Source organism: Cyprinus carpio, chromosome A22 (genome assembly GCF_018340385.1).
Source record: "Cyprinus carpio isolate SPL01 chromosome A22, ASM1834038v1, whole genome shotgun sequence".
In the NCBI taxonomy this organism is placed as follows: Eukaryota; Metazoa; Chordata; class Actinopteri; order Cypriniformes; family Cyprinidae; genus Cyprinus; species Cyprinus carpio.
The window spans coordinates 1,182,490-1,188,908 of NC_056593.1; the positions used below are offsets into that span (position 1 = coordinate 1,182,490).

A 6,419-nucleotide genomic window follows, 5' to 3' on the forward strand; every position below is an offset into this window, starting at 1 on the left:
TTCGAATCATCAGGTGTGTGACGAACCCTTGGCACTGAAAGCCGCTCTGCTGAAGAGCATCTGGTACGCTTTCACGGTCCCCTGGACACCGGGAAGACAGCGGCAAAGTGTCTAAATCACAAGACGCAAGGTGAGCACGGACGAATGTTTGTGTAGATATGTATGTAAGTCTCAAAAGCTTCACTTTAGGGACGTCCACAAAGATTAAAGTGATTGATAAGGTACATTTTTACCTTATGCAGTATTTGCCATTAATTTATACCTTAATTATAAACAATATTGTCTTGTTCTGCATATTATGTGTAAATGCAACCGTTACTACTGTGTAATTTCTGTTACAGATGTAGTGTTTTTAAGCGCACAGCCAATGGTTTCACACCATCACTACATCAGGGCACTTTAAATGACTGTAGAGTGGCCTGGTCAAGTTGATTAAAGGAAGTTTCTCTTTATGGTTTATGTTCATCTGTAGTCATCATAAATGTCTTTCTAGAATAACACAGCAGGCGTGTACTGTAGTTCTCATTTAGGTATCTGAGTTTAATATGAAAACTGTTAATCTGACTCACACTCTGTAGCTTTAGACGGATCGGCATCAAAACCAAAAAACAGCAGTCAGACTGTGTAGTGTGTGTGGGTGTGTGCGTGTGTGTGGGTGTGTGTGGCACAGGTTTTGTCTCATAACCTCCACAGTGTTTTGAGGATTCCTCACGACCCTGCGGCCCTCGAGAGACACTTCAGTGAATGATGATGACGGACCCCGTATCCAGGTACAGGGGTACATGCCCTACCTGCATCAGGTTCATACTGGACAAGGTACCAAACACAAGCACACTCTCAAAGGTCTGCTCATTCAATGCTCACGAGACTCTCGCTTAGGTTTCAACCGGAGGATCACATCTTTCTACTGAAATTAGGTGAAAAATAACCCAAAAGAGTCCAAACTAGTAAGATTTTGGAGCTATAAAATGAAAAATGTGGAGAGTAAATCAGAAGCACTGGTGAATAATGTTTGCATTCACCCCCCCAGAGATTGAATCTGAGTTTTCGATGCAGACAAATCTGGCACAGTGTTGAGACATAGAATACTGGGGGTCCTTTTTCTCAGGAGAGAAACCAAAGTCTACGATTTGAATATCATTGGCTTTGTGGAGAATGAATTGAGATTTTGGTTGTGTTTGTTGTGGTGATTCAGGTAACTGAGGGGACATGTTTGTTAAAGAGGGAAGTTCTGACGAGCTGTGCCTGGATCTCTCTGTTCCAAGAACACACTACCGTCCCGACGAGCACACGGGTTCTGTCCAAATTCAGGATGATATGCGGCTGGCTTCTGGTGTCTCTTCAAACTTCCTGTTGGGACGACAGATATGCCGCTCACTCGGCCGGGAGGAGGTGAACCGCACGGACACACACACAGACCCACACACACACACACACACAACATACACACACACACGTTACCCCACACACACACACACACCACGTACCACACACACAAACACACGGACCACCCCCACACACACACACACACACACACACACGCGACACACACACGCGCACCCACATCACAAACACACACACACACCACCCACACTTAACCCACGACAACACCACACACACCACACACCACACGCGCTCACACCACACACTACTCACTCACTCACTCAAACACATCACACACACACTCAGCACACACACACACCCAACACACCACAAACACACACACACACAACACACACCACACACACATACACACACACCCTACACACACCACACAACACACACCGTCCACACCAAACAACCCACACACAGCACACAGACACACACAACACACACACGCAACACAATACCCAACACACACGCGCCCCACAAACGCGCACACCCACACACGCTGCAACACAACACACACAGACACACACCACACACACACTACATCACTAACACAACAAGACACCACACCACACACCACACATCACACACCACAACACACACAACTACCCCCACAACCACACACACACCACCACACACCACACGAGAACACACCAAACACACACACACACACTCTACACACACACACAACCCATACACCACCCGCGCACCACACCCAAGACACACCCACACACACTCTCACACACCACAACACACACACACACACGCGCACACACACACCACAACACACACACTAACACACTAACCACGGTTGACACACACACACACCACACACCAACACACACACACTCTCACACTTCTGAGGTCTGGACAACACACAAATACACACGGCACAGGGTTCCAACACACGCCGCGCACACACACAGCACACACACACACCACACACAACATACCCACAGAGGATGGTGGGGGAATATGCACACACACCAGGTACGCAAATCTGCATTCACACCACCACACACACTATACACACACTACACACTAACAGAAAGAAACACACCACACCACACAGACACACCCACACAAATACGCCACTATACAGCTCCAACAACACAAACAACACACACCACACACACGTACACGTCACACATACGCAAATATGCACACACACCCGGATCACCCACGTACAACATGACCCACAAGTAGGCGTACCGCCGAGGGAACAGGTGATTATCGAGGTGGACACACACACATGCACACACACAAATACGGCACACACAGCTACGTTCCCCACACACACAGCACTTACACACACACACCCACACAGCAAACAACACACACAACACACACACACACACTACACGACACCGAGCACAACACACACGCGTGTCAACAATGTCCAAACAGACCAACACACAACAACCGCACAAACACACTCTCACACACAGACAGGAGTGGAGAACAGGTGTGGGCAAACGCGCACACAAACACACTTCATTCACTCATCACTCACACACACTCACACACCAACTCACACACAACAACTCACACACAACCACACACACACACACACACACACACACCCACACACACCATACACGAAACCCCCACACGTACACTCACCAATTTACAACAGTATTTACACCCACCACACATATTAGTTTTTTGGGGGCGTCCACACACACCCCACCACACCCCACACCCACCACACACAGCGACCACCCACACGCGCCCCACATATCACGCGCACACACACCCCCCACACAAAACACACCCACACACACCCACTAACACACCAGGACACACAACACACCCACACACCACACACCCCCACCCACCCCCATCACACCCCACCACACACACACCCACACACAACGCGCACCCACACCCACATACCCAACCCTCTCACCCCCCCCCACACCCCCCCCCACCACACGGCCACACCCCCCAACACACCACACACACCACTCCACACACCCACACCACATCACACACCCGCGAGTCCCCCACACACACCATGTAACACAACACCCTACCACCCGACCCAACCCACATTTGACAGGCACAACACACTCTCACCCACAACACAACCACACACCCACCACACCCCCTAACACCCAACACCCACCCAATACAGCGCGCCACCACACCCCACTACACAACCTACACCCAACACCGCATACGCCAAATATGCACACACACATACGAAACTATGCACACACACAACCCACACACACACACTAACACCCTAACCCACAGACACACCCACACACACACCCCACACAACCCACATACGCAAAAATACACACACACACACACCACACCACACACACACGTTGCCACGTACACACATTACGCAATGTGAACACACACACACACACCACACACAACACACCACACAACCACACAAGTCCGCGTCGGGGAGAGGGGAAGCAGGTGATTATCGTGACGGGATGTGTGTTGTGTTTCCGGTGGGTATCTGCTGAGGAAGATCAGCAGCGTGTGATGCCGGTGTGGAGCTGAGCGCGTGGAGCTGGCGGACGGTCTGAGCGTCTGGAGTTCCCCCCTTTGGCCGAGGGTGCGGCGGCGGGGCGAGCAAGTGGCCGGCGAGAGCAGCGGTGTGGTGTGGGAAGGTGTACAGAGAGATGGTGGGGAACGTGCGGCAAGGAGGGTGCGCTCATCTCATCACCTCACCACACACACACCCCACACACACACACACAGTCCCGTGACCCGTGCGCGTGTGTTTCAGGGCTATCTGTGGAAGAAGGGTCACCTGCGCAGGAACTGGACGGAGCGCTGGTTCTGCCTGAGGCCCGGCTCGCTCTCGTACTTCATGAGCGAGGACTGCAGGGACTGTAAGGGTGTCATCGAGGTGGACCAGAACTGCTGCGTGGAGGTACGGCGCTCGCCGCTCACCGCTGCGTCTGTTTCCGGAGCGTTTCTGTGTGTGACCCGCGTCTGACTGTGATCCGCAGGCGCTGTGGGAAACCCGAGACGAGAAGAGGAAGAGCTGCCAGTTCTGTGTCAAGATGCCTCCACAAAAACCTTTGGAGTCAGCGCACCACGACTCCAGACAGAGACAGGAGTGGATCACAGGTGTGTGCAAACATACAAAAACCTTTGATTGGGTATTCACAATAGAGATTCAATATATTTTTTAGATAACATGCTTACATAATAACAAAATATTGTGAAATTAAGAAAATTCTAATTGAAATCTTTACTGATTTCACTAAATTTACAAGAATTATACTATATATATAGTATTAGTGCTGTCAAACGATTACTTGCATCCCTAAATAAAAGTTTTTGTTTAAATGATATCTGTGTGGTACGTTTAATTATTGTGTATATATAAAGACACAAACGATGCTGGATATATTTTAGAAGAAAAAACATGGTCTGTTTATATATGAAATATAGTATATATAATATAACAATTAATATGAATACTAAATATAGACATGTTAAATACTGTAACTATTTTCAAAATATACTACTGTGTGTGTGTGTATTTATCTATACTAATAAATAAAAGTCACGCAGATAATGCCTGTAACACAAAAACTTTTTTCTGGATGTGATTAATCATTTGGACAGCACCTAATATATTATAATCTATATTATTTAAAGCATAATTTAATTAGGTAAACTATGTGATATTATAAATTGAAATAGCATTGACTAGAAACTAGAAAATAGATGTGTTGTTTTAAGATGATCAATATTTTTATGTTCGTCTTATGTAGAAAAAATACAATCCAAACATAAAAAAAAACGATTTTTTTTCTTTAAATGTACATTGAAAGGGAATTTTTTTTTTTTGCGCCAATCTTACAGCACTTTGTTAGATTTAATGGGAAATTGATTAGTATAATTATAAATGACAGAAATATTTCATAATTGACAAGGGGGAAAAACTAGAAATAAACTGCTACAAAATTTTGCCACAGAGGTATATCTGCTTTGGTTTCTAGTAGAAATACATGCGGTATGCATCTTTTTATTTTTATTTAAAAAAATATTTTTAATTGGTTTCACAAATTATTTACAATAATTATTTAGAATATATAAATATATTATCTATATATAATATATGATTTATTTAAAAAATTTATCATATTTATAATAACATACGTAATAAATATATAAACCCTAACTAATAATTATAAATTCCCTCTTCTCTCAGACGATCCAGACGCCTCTGAGGCCTGTCGGGCACCGGATCATCGGTCTCACACACCAGGAGCTGAAGGAGCCGCGGCGGAGGGAGCTGCGCGAGGAGAGAGAGAGGAGGTGGCGCGCTGAGGGTGGCGGAGAAGCGGAGGCTGAGGGAGCTGCGGGGGAGCCGCGAGGAGCAGCTGGCAGAGCTGGAGCTCCTGAAGGAGGAGCAGAGATAGAGACAGGCCCAGGCCTCCCTGCAGAAAGGAGAGGAGCCGAAGGAGGCGCAGCCAGCCCGAGGAGCTCCAGAAGACTGCAGAGACAGCTACAGGAGGCGCAGGATTGGGTGAACGGCCACAGCTCAGAAACCACCACAAGAGTAGAATAAACATTCAGTTGTATCAGAACGGTGCACTTTCTTAAAGTTTCAATAGGAGTGTTTCAAAGAGTGTTTTTACCTAATTTCAATTAATAATTAAATTAAAAGTTTTAATAATCTTAAAGGTTACAGTAGCGAGAGAACAAATAGCGTTTTCCAAAATTAAAAACACATCTGCACCACAAAAAACAACAACAAAAAAAAAACAAAACCAAAAAAACCCCAATCAAAAGTAACATGGTAGTACAAAAAATGCAATGTATGTGTAAAATGTGTATGTGTGTGTGTGTGTGTGTGTCTCAGGCACGGGCAAATCTTTGTGCGGAGGTGGCGGTTCGCGATCTGGAGGCTGAACACCAGCAGCGGAGAATCAGAGAGCTGGAAGATCTTCATCACAGACTTCAGGAAGCTCTAGAGCAACAGATCAGAGCGAGACAGGAAGAAGAGACCTACAGATACACACAGACCAGGTACCCCCCCCCCCCCC

The 6,419-nt window shown here is 46.6% G+C and overlaps 1 pseudogene; it reads left to right on the forward strand.

Annotated features, from left to right (window-relative positions):
* Window positions 1–1,209: 1,209 nt before the first annotated feature.
* LOC122134946 overlaps window positions 1,210–6,419 on the forward strand; it is a 12,470-nt pseudogene continuing 7,260 nt past the window's right edge.